The sequence below is a fragment of the Ochotona curzoniae genome, unplaced genomic scaffold (genome assembly GCF_017591425.1).
Source record: "Ochotona curzoniae isolate NIBS_2020 unplaced genomic scaffold, NIBS_Ocur_1.0 scaffold_3835, whole genome shotgun sequence".
In the NCBI taxonomy this organism is placed as follows: Eukaryota; Metazoa; Chordata; class Mammalia; order Lagomorpha; family Ochotonidae; genus Ochotona; species Ochotona curzoniae.
Window position 1 is genome coordinate 30,231,842 of NW_024467114.1, and position 16,614 is coordinate 30,248,455.

Genomic DNA, 16,614 nt, shown 5'->3' on the forward strand with positions numbered 1-16,614 from the left:
TGAGGCTGGAAATACAGGGGAGCAGCTTCTGTGCAAAGGAGAGTACACAGGTCCAAGAGGCTGCCGAATCTTCTGGAACCAGTGACACGTGGTGGCAAGGTGGTTTTGAAAGTTGAACCTTTCATTAAGATTTTGAAACACACTCCACCAGGGTCTTTGCATTAGAATCGCCTGACATACAGACTGAATAATAACTCCGGGAATGCTCGTGGCTTCAAGCCCTCAGAGGAACATAAAGGAGGGGATCAAGTCCATGGTCAAGAATTGGAGAAGGAATTCTTAATTATGTGCCAATGTCCAGCCCTATAATTGTCACTGATTTCATACAGCTCTGTGCATAAAAGCCAGAGAATTCGCTGGCCTCTTCCTCATTTTGTTAACACTGCCCACAATACACAGGTATTTCTGAAAGCTCCTCCTAGCTCCCGTGCTCCTGTATCCTGCTCTGGCTTTGCTGTGCCAGTCCCTATTCGTTCTCATGCTTCTAACATTTTCTAGCACCACAGCACTGAGCAGCATCTAGTGTGCAGCGTACTGGCAGGTAAATACCCCTGGTCTCTTTCTAGGCAAACCTATGGCTTGTGCACCCTTGCTCTGAGGCTCAAATGACCTGGCTCTCCTCGGCACAGCTCCTTGTTGCCCTTCGCCAGGTCACACATTCATTACAAGACAGGGAGGAAGTGGGGAGGAGGGCTTTTCAGAAGGTGTAAAGCCAGGGAGATGTCAAGGACCGAAGTCCAATTCTAACAACCAGTTAAGTAAGGCTTGCAGGTGTGGGCAGGCTGAACCCAAGTCCTAAGGTTCTTAGAAGAGAGGTTGGGAGAGCACACTTCATTCTGCGGGCACCACACAGGTTTTAAACTGGAGGGGAACATAGCTATCTTTGTGTTTAGACTTGTGACAGTAAAGCCATGATGGATTCAATTATTTTTAGTATGGAGTTTGATTACATTTTTTTAAAAAAAATATTTATTTGAAAAGCAGAGTGACAGGGAGAGAGAGGGAATGGCAGAGTGAGAGAGTGGAATCTGTATACTGGCTCATTCCCCCGAACAACTGCAAGAACCAAGGGCTGGACCAGGTTGAAACCAGGGGCCCAAGTACTGGGATGTCTTCCCCTGCTGTCCCACATGCATTAGCAGGGGGCCAGAGCAGACAAAGCAGCCAGTGCTCAAACTGCTACTTTGATTTGAGAGGCAGACATCTTAAACACTGTCTTTAATTTTTTTCATTTTTAAAAAAATTTTTTTATTGGAAATGCATATTTACAGAGAGAAGGAGAGTCAGAAGAAGTATCTTCCATCTGCTGGTTCACTCCCCAAGTGGCCACAATGGTAGCAGCTATGCTGATCTGAAGCCAAGAGGCAGGATGCTCTTCAGGGTCTCCCATGCGGGAGTAGGGTCCCAAGGCTTTGGGTTGTCCTCCACTGATTTCCCAGGCTACAAGCAGGGAGCAGGATGGGAAGTGGAGTAGCTGGGACATGAACCAGTACCTATATAGGATGGCGGTGCTTGTGGGTAGAGGATTAACTGAGCTATCATACCATCCTCCCCAAGAGTTTCTTAATCCACTGCACCTTCATATCCACTCCTGGAGTTTTATCACTCTAGTAAAATCTGATTATCTCCTGGTACTCCAAAAGCTAGTAGTTCAACAGGTTGGCACCTCATTAAAAATGAGAGGAAACCCGTTAAAAGGCTTTAGTAGGAAAAAAAAATCCACTTTTAATTTTGATGTGCACATGCAAGAAATAACAGAGATCTCTTGTACCTTGTTTCTCAGTGTGCCCCAGTGTGACAGCTTGCAGAACTAGGGTACAATGAAGAGCACCACCAGGCTGTCGATTGCCACGAGGGCCCCGTGTGGGGTCAGGGTCATTACCACTGGATGACAGCAGAAGGCTTTTGTCCCCACTGAACCTCCTGGGGGAGGGGTATTGTCACTGCTGGGAAGAGCGTGCAAGCCCGTGCCGTCCAAGTGAGGTACACTGAGGGCTAACGGCATCTACCATGAGCCCCCATGGGTGAAGTCCAGCTTCCTACAGGGCCCCCTGAGCCTCTCTCTCCTAGGGTGCTGTTTATGCCCCCCATCCAGCTGGCCAGTGTGGATCTCTGAACTCAGGCTGGCACAAGCAGGGTTGAGCCACATTTGTTTTCCAATGATGTGGAACCATTCATCCATACTATCAGTTCATCATAATCCACCTATGGCTGCATGGCAGAGTCCTCAAGGGCCCTAGGATGATGGAGAGTTTTTCTTTGACAGTTTCTTCCTCTATGTTCCTCCCTTCAGCAAGGACATCACTTTGCCTTCAAGTGTGCTCGCCATTTCTGCAAGAAAGGGCTGTTTGTGGTGTATCACAAAATTCAAGTTTAGTGCTGGGTCTTACAGGCTCCAACCAGGTAAAGGCAGGTAAAAATTTTAAATATTTATTTTATTTTATTTTATTTGAAAGGCAGAGATAGATATACAGATGTCTTCTATCTGCTGGCTAGCTCCCCAAATGGTTGCAATAGTCAAGACTGGGTCAGTCTTCTTTTGGGTCTCCCATGTGGGTAGTGGGGCCCAAGGCCTTGGGCCATCCTTTACTGCTTTCCCATGTGCATTAGCAGGGAGCTGGATGGGAAGTGGAGCAACCAAGACTTGAGCCAGCAACCACACGGAATGCCAAAGGTGGTAGCTTAATCTGCAATGCCATGGTGCTGAGCCCTAGATGCAAATTCTAAAAACATTATCTGTAGGCAGAGCCTTGGCTGCCATGAAGTAGGGATAATTTGAGACAGGCATAAGTTGTATAGAATGTGGGTAAAGAGGAAAAGGAGGAGGCCAGCAGTCTGATCTAGTGGGTGAAGTACTGTTTGCAGCCCCTGTCATCCCCTATAGGTTCTGGTTCAAGTCCCAGCTGTTCCACCTCTGCTAATGTACCTGGAAAAGCAGTAGAAGATGGTGCAGGCACTGCGGTTCCTGCACCTATGTGGGAGAGCTAAAAGAAGTCCCTAGACCCTGGCCCAGTGTCCACTGTTACGGCTATTTGGGGAGCAAACCAGAAGATGGGAGATCTCTGTGTCTCTCTCTCTCCTTCCCTCCTTCCCTCTCTTTCTCTCTCTGTAATTTTGCCTGTCAAATCAATTTTAAAAAAGAAGAAAAATAAAAGTCTTTTGAGTTCATCAGGCATCTATGTTTTTTTCTTTTGCAAAAGAAAATAAAATAATTAGGATCTACAAGGTAAAAACTCCCTTATTTGAAATCCCCAGGACCAGAAGTCTGAGTTTTCCCCACCAACTTTTGGAACACCTGCACATAACCAAGGAGATGCCTCCGAAATGGAGCCCAAGTGTACAATGCAAAATCATTTGTCATTCTTGTACACCTAGCCTAAAGGTAATTTTAGGCAATATTTTCAATAATTCTATGAAAGAAAGGAAATTTCATGGTACAGGATTTTCCACTTGTGGTAACTTGTTGATATTAAAAAAGTTTCTACTGGAGGGAGAGGGATTTCAGGCTTTCCCATTAGGAATGCTCAGGTAATAGCAGTTCTGGGCCGGGTGGGCTCACAGGGCTTCCTATTCTGTCCCCTCAAGGCACCTGTGCTCACCCCGCTCTTGGGCATGCCAGGCAATGGAGCTGTACTCGGAAGAGCTGAGGCCCCCCTCTCTCCTAGTTCTCTCTCTCTCCCATGAGGTGCTGAGTCAGGCACTGGAAAGATAGCATGACTGTTTCTGGGGAGGGAGTTTGGGCTTGGATATTGACGCTCAGGAGAAGTGCTCCTTTCTTTAAACAACACCCTCCCAGGAACTCTGTGTTTCAAGAAGCATCAGGATGTCTTCACCACCAGCACAGGTTCCAGGCTCTGTTCCCAGACCTGTGAAGGCACTGGATCATTTCCCCATCCACTTGATACTGTTGGTGTGGGGGACAGAGAGACCAGCAGCCTTTGGAGCTACAGAAAGGAAAAGACAGGAAGGCTGCAGAGAGACAGCCATGGTTTTGGAGACCACCAGCAGGTGCACCTAGCAGTCAAGATGCTCCTGTCCCACTCTGGAGGGCCTGGATTTCATACCTGGTGCCAACTTCTGACTCCAGCTTCCTGCTAATGCAGCTCCTGGGAGGCAGCAGGTGCTGGCTCACGAACTGGGTCCCTGTGGCCCAAGTGGGGCACTCAGCTGGCATTCCCAGCTCTTGGTGGGGGCCCTGGTCAGCTGTGGGGAGTACTTGTTTTCTGCCTCTTAAATGAATGCTCAAGAGATGAGATGAAATGCTTTCCCAAGGTTTATGCTGGGTGATATGCTTCATTATGTTCCAAAGATTATAGAACTTGGAGAAATATTGCCTGCTATTTAGCGAGCAGTCAGGAAACCCTGAAACTACCTGACAAGGATATTTATTAATACAGAGGTGGCAAGCCCACTTTATAGAGTTCAGTGTTTCACTTGTAGAAAATAAGTAAATCCAAGATTTATTTGCACATGGGTTTAAATGAGAATGCAGCCCAACAAGTGGCTTTGTGCCTCCCTGATTGTGGGAAAGAATTTCCTGAAATAGCTGTAGAATCCTGGAACACACTCCATTCCCCTACCGCCACCTGCTACCTAGTATTTCCAAGCTTAGAGTCAAAATGGAAGTATACATCAATGTGCTAAAGCAGAAGACTCAAATTAACAACAATCCCCGGTGAAATATGACAAGAGGAGAGATTTGTCTGTGGCCAGCGCAGCAGCAAGGTAGGTTAAGACTCCGTTTGTGGTGCCACAATCCCAAATGGGCGCCAGTTCAAGTCTCAGCTACTCCACTTCTGCTCATGGCCTGGGAAAGCAGCAGAGAATGGCTCAAGTCCTTGGGCCCTTGTGCCTGCAAGGGAGACCCAGCAGAAGTTCCTGGCTCCTGGCTTTGAATCAGCTCAGCTCTGGCTGTTGTAGCCATTTGGGGAGTAAACCAGCAGACTGAAGATCCTTCCCTGTCTCTTCTTATCTCTGTAACTCTGCCTTTCAAATAAAAGTAAAACAAAAAAAGTTTTTTAAAAAAAATTTTGCTAATATTTTAGAGTTGGTGTTTCTTTGATCTTTCTCCTCCAACTTTGTGCTTTCTTCTACTGTGTGAGAGACAAGGATGAGCTCATTTATACTCAGGTGTGAATGACTGATAATGCTTGATGTCACATACCTCCTTCACTTTACAGTTATCATGACATTAAAAATAAAATAGAAGGAAAAATAGAAAATAAGAGCTACAGAGAGAGAGAGAGAATCTTCTACCCACTAATCCACTTCCTACAGGGTGGCAATGACCAGGTCTGGCTCAAGCACTTGAGTCCTCTTGCACTGCTTTCCCAGGCCATCAGCAGCGCATTAGATGGGAAGTGGAGAAGCTGGGATGTGCATTGGTACCTGCACAGACTGCAGCAATGGCTGGCAGCAGTTTGATGCACTGTGCCACAGCCCCAGCCCCCGTGCTTCATTTTTGGACAGAGTTCAAGAGAATAAAAGAAATGGACAAAGATGCTAAGCATCAAATTAAACAAGCAGTCTCAATGATCTGATGAGGGAAATAATTTCTTTGGCTTCCAAATCCCCTCCTCTTTCTTCTCTCTTCAGTCAATCGTTTAATTATTTCAGCTTTCTTCTCACCGATTTTCTCATTCAACTCATTGACAAAACATGTCGGCCCTGACGAAGGATGTTCTGAACTCCTTCCAGCCGACAGGAAATCACAGCACAAAAGGGAACAAAGAGATCAGTGAGAAACGAATGAAGACCACCAAAAGCTGAATGGCTTGGTTACGGAATACAGCACAGGAAAAACTCCACTCACACTCGAACCCTTCGCTGGGCAGGTGCTCAAGACTTGAAGGTGTTGGACCTTGGAGGGTCACCTGCTGAAGTCCTCAAGGGTATTTTGTCCAGGATGAGCCCCCGCTGGGTTTGGTTGCTAGTAAGCTTTTCAGCATCTAATGATGGTGTTTAGAGAAGACAATAGAGACGGCTTCCAATAATAAGAAAGCTGCTAACACTGATCAGTCCGCCATGCTACAAAGGGAAGTGTGGACTTGCATGTGCAGGATTTATTTAACCTGCCAGCAAGCAGAGCTTTCTTCAGGCAACAGGTAAAGTGGCATATTTAGAAGTCGTCTCAAGAATGATGCTGCTTGTAGCTTTGCCTTTAAAAATGGGCTGCTTCAGTGATAACATGAGCTTGATATAAAGTTAGCATTTATCTTTGGAAAACAATCTGTAGTTGGCTTTTTCGAGGCTGCAGGTCATGCACAGTTAAGGGTTTCTGGGACAGGACAGGACTCTGGCCATGTCCAAGTCAGCTGGAGATAGGAATGAAAAGGAGAGCATTTTCTGGACTCTGACCCTTCCTGGGAGCTTTAGGAAGACAACTCATCCTTGGATATTAAGTTCTGGAGCAGAGTTACAGCTTGGAGTCACCTAAACGGCTAACAAACACCTCGCTACAAGTTTAACAGTTATGGGCACTCCCTTGATTTCCTTCCTTGATACACAGAAAGCTTGGTCTGTGAAATGGATGGCCCTGTCCTGGTCACAAATGCAACCAGGCAATCCAGGAGACAGCTGTTCTACAGCCCCTTGTCTGTAGCTGACCCAGGCAAGCAAAACAATGCCAACCTATCAGCTCATTTAATAGTCCCACGCTCTGCGGTCAGGATGTCAAAATGGACTTCCTTGCGGCTTTGTACAATAACCCCATTAAACCATTCCCACTTAGCGGATGAGGAAATCGAGGGGCTGAGGTTAAGTAACTTGCTACCCTGGGACATGTAGTCAGGAATTAGTGCAGGGAAGATCAGCACCCAGGAATCCCCAGACCCCCAGACTTGCTGGGGTGGGGCACTTTCCTGGAATCCTGGGGTTGGTGGGGGAGCTGTTGGTTTGATCCAAAACTGACACTTCTAAAGCAAATCTCAGTTCTTATAGGTTTTCAGGATGGGTTGGTAGGGGGCAATACTATCATGTAGTGCATGAAGCCAAAAGTTCTTTGTTCTTTTTTTTTGAAAAAGGTCATTTAGGGTCAAGCTTGGAACAGAAGAGTTTACCTAAAACCCACTCAGACACTGTCCACTAAGTTCGAGTAGGATCTTTTGCCAGGGCACAACAGCACAACAGCACCTTGAGGGAGAAGACCCACTTATGTGAGTGCTGAACTCAGCAATGAAGGCGAGGAACCAGGGCGACCAAGAGTCACCGAGGCACCCTTCTGCCCCTTCTAGACTTTTCCAGCTTGCATACATCCTCTGCAGACACAGCATTGCCATGAGATAGGACATGGGCTACAATCACCCCACAACACATTGGCCCACAGACCCTGCAGTTCCAAAAGACCCATTCCCCACGAAAGAGCAAAATCCAAACTAGAAAGCAAATCCTAGTAGCTGTAACCAATGGGTTCCCCAAACACCTGTCCTGGGGCTACACAAAGAAGCTAATTGGTATGCTCTGCTTGCCAATTCCTCAGAGAGGATTTGCAGGGTGACGATCCCCTGGGGCCATGGAAGCTCCTGAAACCATCACCACTGACTAAATCCACACAGAGCTTTTCCTGGAGGAGTCTCTGTTAGGGCTTGTCCAAGGCTGGGCAGAACAAGGGACTGAGGGTCCTCCAGGCCTCCAGGGATCTCTAGGCCTTTAGGGATCCTGTGGAAGACACAGAACATCCCACCAGCTGGCTGGAACTGTGGAAGTCCCTGTCAGCCCCTGCGCTCCTAAGGTTATTTGCTAGAGAATAACTTGCCCTCTACAAATGAGCAGACTCTAAGGACTGTCAGCCTTAAAGCCATTTGTGGGTGTGTCTGAAGGAGAGAGAGAGAGAGAGAGAGAGAGAACAGTCTGGAAGATATCCCTGTGTCGCTCTGTAGGTGAGGGGGTCTCAGGTGCCAAATCCTGATGTCTCAGGGAATCTGTATGTATTGTCCTTTCTCTCCCTGCTATGAAGAAAGCAGGTAGTGGGACTGGGGAAGCCAGGCTGGAAGCGAGGAAGAGGAAAATAGCCAAATAAACGGCAGGCAGGGGCCTGGAGGTGGATCTCTGGAGATGTGTTTCTAGCAATACTTATGGAAACCCACCCATGTAAGCCCACTGATGCTGTGACACCAGAGTACCTCAAAAAGAAGCTCATGGGGACCTGGCGTGGTGGGCTAGTGGCTAAAGTTCTTGCTTTGCAAACGCTGACATCCCATATGGGTGTCAGTTCATGTCTCAGCTGTTCCACTTCCCATCCAGCTCCCTGATTGTGACCTGGGAAAGCAGTCGAAGATAGCTCAAAGCCTTCCGTCGCTGCACCTTCGTGGGAGATCTAGAAGAAACGCAGGGCTCCTGGCTTTGGAATGGCTCAGCATCGGCTGTTGTGGCCATTTGGGGAGTGAGCCAGTGGATGGAAGATCTTTCTCTCTGTAAATCTGCCTTTCCAATAAAAATAAAAAAAAAAAAAAAAAAAAAAAAAGCTCATGGCAATGGGACTAAATGGTGAGTTTATTGTGATAATGGGAAAAAAAATCTTTGAAATCCAGGAATCTTCAAAAAGTACATAGAGCATGTACATTACAAAAGTATCACTTATGGATTTCAAAATAATCTTTGTAACAGAATAAAGTTACCCTTTCACTCTATTTCCATGAAAATTTGACCAGGTTAGTTCCATTTTCTTGCCCTGCATGGGTGAACGGAGCCAACCTAACCCCATGTATCCCACCTCATATCTGGCCAAAATTCAAACCCAAACTTGATTCCTGCCATCCACAGGGACACTGCTCCTCCATCTCCCTGTCCTTATCTCTTAGATACCTGCTCCTTCCTTCACTCCTCTCACATGCCCCGGGGTGGAGGAACAGGAAGCAACAACCAAAAAGAGTCACTTCCATGTCCAGTATAGAGCTGTTTGGAGACTGAATGCCACCAGACTCCGGACAGCCCCCAGGAAGGGAGTTCAACCTTGACTGATACCATATCCAAAGCTGAGTACAAAAGTTCTTAGGGAATTCTGAGGGATTAGGCTGATGGCCATGTATAGACAGTCCAAGCAGTGGCCAGAGCAATGAGTGGTGGACTTTGAGAGAGGTTGGAGAGAGGTACATTGAACAGGGCACTATAAAAAGCAAGCTTCCACCATGGACTTTTTTCAAAAGACTTATTTATTTAAAGGCAGACTGACAAGATGAGGAAGAGGGAGACAGATGAGGAGAGAAGGAGAAACGACCCTGCAGGTCTGTTTCATGTTCCTTCCAACACTGTGCCCTGTACCCCAGCGTCTCTAAGAGTGCGTGCATGTCACCCAAGAGAACCGTGCACCGATTCCTGCCCCAAGCAGATGTCAGGGCTGCCAGCAACAAAGGCAGCAGCTTAACCCACTGTGTGGTGGGGTTAGCCAGACCTCTGTTCTGGGGAGCCTCACAGGCACCCAGCGCCCATCAGGGGCACAGCCTGCCATGTGACTGTCTTACTCTGCAGCAATCACCTGCTGGGCCCCTTCTTCCCGTAGCACCAAGGGTTGATTTGCCTCAGTTACATGGGCTTACAGGTAATACTCTTCTCACAGTCTTACAAGTAGTGCACTGCCAGATTAGAGCTAAGAAATAGCTACTGAAAACAAGAGGAGAGTTGTTCGTTTTCTTTCCATTTTAAGGCTAACATACTACTAATTTTTTTTTTCTTTTGCTGAGAAACATGAAGGAAATGACAGCTAAAGAAAACACTTAAGATTATCTGAAAAGAACCAACACTTCAGCCTTGTGGCTGAGACCACTGCCTGCACTGCTGGCATCCCATAGGAGCACTGGTTTCTGGCCTGGCTGCTCCATTTCCCGTTTAGCTGCCAACTAATGGCCTGAAAAAAGCAATGGAGAAAGATCCAAGTGTTGGGGCGCTGCACCCATGTGGGAGGCCTGGATGAAGCTCCGGGCTTGGTCAAGTTTAGCCCTGGCTCTTGCAGCCATCTGGGGAGTGAGTCAGCAAAGCAAAGATGGATCTTGCTCCCTCCTTTCCCTCTGTCTCACTGCTGTACCTCTCTGCCTGTGACAAAAGAGATCAGGATAAGAACTGCAGCCTTGGCAAACTTTGGCATTGTCTTTGGCGATCATTTTAAGGGGAAAAGGAGCTTTAAGACATTTTTTCCCCCAGTGATGAGAATGTGATGAATCTCAAGCACAAAGGATGTGGGTGCGGAGGCTGATTATGGAGCGTGCGGAGGAATGTGGTGGCTGAAAGTTGTTTGTTGGGTTGAGCCGCGCAGAAGTTTCTGCAGCACCCTGCAGAAGGCAGAGGACACTCCCATCCAGGAACGCTTGGAATGCCGCATCATTCCAACCTTGTCTCCGCACAGAAGGTCAGCATCCACCAGGATAAGAACCGGTGCTACACTCCTGTGCTCACGGAGGAGCCACTGCCTCCCCCATCCCCTCCGGCATCTAAGATGCAGGAAGGCTCAGTGCTGTGCGCCCTGGACGCCCTGGACGCCCGCTTCCCTCATGTGGTCACCCCGCCATGGGAAAGGGGTCCCAGGCCATCTCCCGCCGGGGAGCAGTCCATCAGACTCTCTCCCCAGATACAACTCCTGGCCTTAAACTCTCTCAACACCTCAGAACTGAACAGTTTCAAGAACATGGGGCAGAAGAGAGAAGGTTGACGGAGCCTGTTGTATCTTCCCTGTCAGGCCTGGATGTGTTACACCCAGGGCGCGATCCCACACACCGTGTTACCCACATGTTCCTGGGATCTCACTTGACAAAGGGCAGCTCTTTTCAGCTCACTGAGAAAAGGAAATCACAGACACCTTTCTCAGTGAGCGGCTGCTCTGTGCCCTACCCTGCTTCTAGAAGAACTTCCACGAAAGCGCAAGCTAGTACTGGGTCAAACCTCAGGGAATCCCGAGAAATGACAGAAGCATCCCAATAGGTTGCTAGTTTCCCACTAAGACAAAGGGATTGAAAACACAAGCTCCAAAGGGAATGCCCACATCTTAGTAAGCGGAGATTTCTCAAATGTCTCTCAATGGATGATCCCGGAAATAGACGCTCCAAAGTTGAATTTCAAAAAAGCCTCAGGCTTGTGGGAAACACGGTGGTGCCTCAAATAGGCACCTGCAACCCTTGTTCCCCTCATTACTCTATTTGCTTAAACTCTAAAGGGCAGGTCAGGATCCCGGGCTGCCTGGGGTGCTGGCAGGGATGGTTCCCTTAGCTGGAATTTGTGTGAGCTCACTCAATAAAATCACTTAGATTCAATCGCTTTGTACCTTCTCAGTTTTATCGTCAAATAAATACAATGACACCAAGTGTGTATTTTTCTGTTGGACACCCAACCTGGGGGCCGGGGGTGGGGGGAGCAGAGAGGGGAATCCATTACAATTTCATCACTGGAAAAAGATTTACTTCCCCAAGGACTCACAGCAGTAAACACAGTTAAAAGAGCAAAATTCAAAGTGGGCACGCTAAGTATCTGATTGCAAAACCTGGAGTCAGAGTACCCCATCAGCAGCCCCTGGAGCTGTTTCAACCGCCTTGCAGAAAATGTGCAAAAAGATACGGGTTGTCTGGGCTCAGAGAAAACACTGTCCTTTGGAAGACACGGAGTAGAATGAGGGCTGGGGCTGAGCTGCACACGGAGTCGAATGATGGCTGGGGCTGAGCTGCGGAGGAGGTGACGAGGGTCACCTTGCCCCCCCCCTCCCCCGCCCAAGCCCCCAAAAGCCAAGGAAATGCATATCAGATCACTCCCTGCTACCGCAGCCGAAACGCGGGGCTCCAGGGCGCGGGGCCACGGCCGCAGCAGCCTCTCTCCGGGGCAGGCTGGACAGCTGTGCGCGCAGCCGGACGCAAGCCCGAGGGAGCCACGCACAGGCTACACCGACCGATCCTGGCGCCGTCCGTCGCTCACCTCCAAGCCATTTTAACTTTTCCCTTGTCCATTAGACCTTACAGCCTAATCTCGCTCTGCCAATTGCTCCCACGGCGAGATCATTAAGTAAATGATTTTAAGATCAAACACCCTGCCGTGACAATGGCGTCCCGCGTGAGGTAAATGCTTCAAAGGCCTCCCTTTCAAATTACAGCTCTCCGGAGTTATTCATTCTCGTCCCCCTCCCCCTTCCCCGGGCCTGGCCCCACCATTCCTGGGCATTTTTTTGTGTGTGTGTGCCGCGGGCGAAGGTTAGCGTGGTTTAATTGGCCTCTGTAACAAAACTGACCTGTGGGGACAGGATGAAACTTGTTTGGGGCTTAGAAACAAAAATTATTCAAGGTTAAAAACACATGAATGCCCCAGCTACGTCACATACAGAGAAAGAGAAAGAAAAAGGAGTGAAAGAGTGTCTTCCCTTGAGGTTCCCAGCGAAAAAAAAAAAAAAAAAAAAAAAAAAAAAAAAAACCCAGTGTCAAACTGCACTCCCAGACCAGACAAAGGCGCCTCAGGTAGCCAGGCCGGCTGGCTGGAGGAATCTCACCGCCAGGATTGTTAACCCCCTCTCTGTTCTCCTTTTCCCTGTCCCCAGGTCCCCAAACTTGCAGGCCTGGAGTTCCTAGGTCCCTCCTGTCGGCCAGGGCCTTTGATCTGCCCAGGATAGTGACAGATGGAACAATGGGGTCGCTTGGGACAGGTGCGGACGGTGCTGGCTTGGCAGGTTGCGGGAGTTTATTTCTAGCACATTAGCCCGGTGCACACAAATGGAACTTTGACAGCACCCCCTCCACCTTTTTTTTTTTTTTTTTTTTTTTTGAGCAGGTAAAACGCAGGAGCGCGCAAGGTAAAAGGCAGGAGCACGCCGGCCAGCCTGCTTGCCTGCCTGCCTGCCAGGAGGGCGCCCTTGCAAAAGGCTGCAGGAATTCAAAGCAGGCCGAACTTCCTCTTGGTTCCCCTCTCCTCCCCCACTCTTCCACCTCCCCCTCGGTGAGTGGGGCTGGGCTTTCTGCAACAAGTACAGGTGGTGTGTAAGTGGGGGAGGCCTTCACTGGAAGAAACAGCGCCTGGACCCCTTGATCTTCTGGACTCCTAAGCAACCAAGCTCCAGGCCATCCCTAGGCTGTGCTGCTGCTGTATTAGACATCCAACCCCTTCCTTAATATTCACTGAGCGCTCCCAGAGAACCAGGAAATAAACACCAGATTCCAGGCCTGCCCCTCCCAGGCCAGAGTCTCACCGGTGAAAAGATAGCGCTTAGATGTTGAAATGGCTTTCTCCTGGGCACATGTTTTATCCAAAGGATAGTTGATAAGTTTAAGAAAGCTTATGGGAATATTTTAGACATCCTCCCTGCCCACTTTGGGAAAGACATTTTTGATGATGGGCAAGTTTTCAATTCATGTTTAATTTTTTTTTTTAAACTCTTTATATTTGAGTGCTTAAGCAGTTTGCTTCGAGAGAAAGCTTTCCAGGACAGATTTTTTTCATACATCTCCATCCAGCCTGAAGAAATTGGAAAGTTATAAGAAATGGGAGTGTTGAGTGTTCGCTTTTTCTCTGTTTTTTCTTGTGGTCTGTATGTGTGATGTTTTCCAGTCCAGCAAGTTAAGATTAGAAACGAACAAAATACAATTGTTTTGGTCATTTCAGATCCTGTCTGATAGCTACAAGGACCCTTCCTCATTCTTAGTGATGCTAACAGACACTGCAGTCCTCTGGCCAAAGAAACCAACTTGACCTTGCATCTGGCCTCACCAGCTGAACTTGACCTGGCTCCTCTCCCATGCAATAAAAGCGCGGGTATTCAGGGATCACATTTACAAAAGGGAACACAGGATCCAGGACAAACTCAAGGAATTGAGCCAACAGGTGTTTGCTGAAGCAGATCTTCTGTTTGGGACCAACGGTCAGGTTCCCCTATGTTAAAGGACAGTCTTGGCCTAGTGTGGCCGAGAGTCATTAAGAGCTCAGAAAGAACACAGGAGTTTCTTTCCAGGTATTAAAGAAAAATTCTGCCTAAAGCTGAGGGCCCCACACAGGTAGGGAGTGATTTCCTTCTGCCTGTTGAATGTTGAATGTGTCTGAGTGCTGCTATGTGGGAAGCAGTATGCACACACGTATGTACTATGGATTTGGAAACATTAGCCATGGCACTTCATGCACTGAAAGTGTGCAGCACACAGAGTGTGTAGCAAATCCTAATGGGAGAGAAACATTGATGAGTTCCCAAAGCTTTAAACCAAAGGTTTCATGATAATACTTTACTTGAGAAACAGATCCTGCTATGGACACACTCAAACTGTTTGGAAAATGCTGTGAACATGTATATCTTAGAAGGAATCATGAAAATAAACCTAGAGAAGAAGGTTGGCTCCACCTTCCCATCCCCTTAGAATTTGGCAGGCGTGGAGACTGAGGTCAAGTTCAGAATATACCCTAGAAACCATCTAATGCCATCCACCTGTACTACCCAGGCGAGGCAACAAACTAAAGAAGACAAAATGACAGTTTAGAGAAAGCCAGGGCCCGACCAGTGGAATTCCTCACTAGTCTAATGCAGAGATAGTCTTGTGGGAGACAAATCAACTTCTGTGTTGTTTCTGTCCCTGCATTTTAAATCTCTGACACAGGAACTTGAATTTCAACTGATAAATAGATCAGACAAGAATGTGTGAAAGGCTCAGATGGCTGTTAGTGCTACCAGAAAAGCAGTGGTAATGAACTGCTGCCATGAGGGTGGCAGGTAGCACCCTTGCCAGACAGCCAGCCACCAGGGCCACCTGCACCCTTCCTGTTCTCTGTGGACTCTCGGTGCTTGCCATTTTCCTTTTGTACAAGCTGTACTGTCTGCTGTGATAATATCTCCGATCAGATCCACAGGGCACACTTGCTTCTGCTCAGAGATACCACCATGTGCCTGGGTCTGTGATTTGAGCCCCATTTTATAACGTCAGGAGTATTGAAGAGTTTAAAATGATGCATTTTGGAAATCACAATTTTACAATTGCAAATCATGACTGTAGGTGATTTCTCTTTTCCAGCTTAAGAATCTAGTTGAGAGATGAACACCTTGGCCGTGTGCAGAAACTTCCAATTACTTTCTTAAGATCATTTGCCCAGCAACTGATCAGACTCTAATTCAGCCCACTGTATCATGGGTGAAACTCTACCTGCTCAATCAACATTACCTCTTAGTAAATGGTTTTATCAAATAAATCATCTATTGCGGATCTGTGGCTTTTCTTCACCCAAAGCAAATACCTACTAGGCATTTGTAAATCCCGCTTTTTTCAGCTCCTTCCCAGCAGATGTGTCTCTTGCCTCCTGCTGCTTGTCTGCCCATCAGCAGAGCCTAAACTCTCCATCTGCTGTATATAGACCATGGATGATGCTTGAAAAGGCTCAATCCGTCAGAAATCCGTGTTGTTGCAGAATGACGTGGATCTCAGAAGCAGCAATGACAACAGTGCAATTCAGGGCTGCTTTGGCATTGCCACCTCCTGTCCCTCCAGGCTTTCTCCCATAGCAAGTCTCTTAGGACAGAGGATGAGATGCCTCCTTTGTACTCATTTTAACTTTAACCCCATTTACTTCTCAAGGATGCTTTTGCAAATGACCCCAGAGGTGGCCTTGTATTTTGTGCTGACTTAACAAACAGCCCTAAACAAAAATCCCTGGGGAATGATATAATCTCTCAACCCCAGTGACGGTAAAAATCAAGTGCCCATCTAGCTGTGCTCCAAAAGCCCACCTGTGGTGGTGACCCCCGCAAATTCCATCCCTTCTGACCTGTCAACAACCACAAACTCCATTTGTACTCTCTTGTGATGGTGGTGACCAAGGCCCAGGCACTACAGCTGCCCTTTGCTGCTTCCCCGGAGGCACATCATTTGGAAGTGGGATTGCAAGCACAATATTCAAAACTTAACAAGCCCTCTGACATGAGCTACAGGTGTGCCAAGCAGTGGCTTAACCTGCTATACCAAACATCTGCCCCTGTTAAATACACAGAAACCACTGTATCCATTTGCTCCCTTTGAGCCAAACTTGAACCTGACTGTTCCATGTTGAAATTCTTCAGGATCTAGCCCTCTTCAGGCTTTTTAAAATTTCCATTCCTAGGCACTTTTATTCCATCCCTACCATCAGCTATGTGTTGGCGATTCCTGGGTTTATATCTATACCTTGATCCTCTACCATGTGGCCCAGCTCCATCGATTATCTGTCAAGGTCATGTCTCTACTGCCATGTATCACAGGCACCTTGACCCGAAGGCAGAAGGTCCACATTCTATAACAAAAGCCTAGATGCTCCCCTCAGACGCCGATCTGGATCCCCTTGTTCACGGGAGGCACCTCTGTGTGGCCGAGGTTCAGCCTAGTACCCTTGAAACCATCCTTGCACTGCTTTATTCCTACTGAGCACGGGGCACAGTAACCCGGGTTGGAGCGATCGGCTCCTGCAAGGTGCTTCTGTGAGCTGCTGACTGATGGAGCACAGCAGAAAGCCAGCAGACAGGGTGAGAGAAGCAGAGGGATGAGATAACTTCTTAGAAAGCAGAACTGGATTTCAAAAATTTCTCCTTTACTCCCCCATCACATACATATGTACCCCCCTTCTGTAAAGCTAGGTAAGCAAAGAAACACTGAGAAATTCACCTAACAAGAAGCAGGCCGGATCTCTCAGAAAAAGAAAAACTAAGTG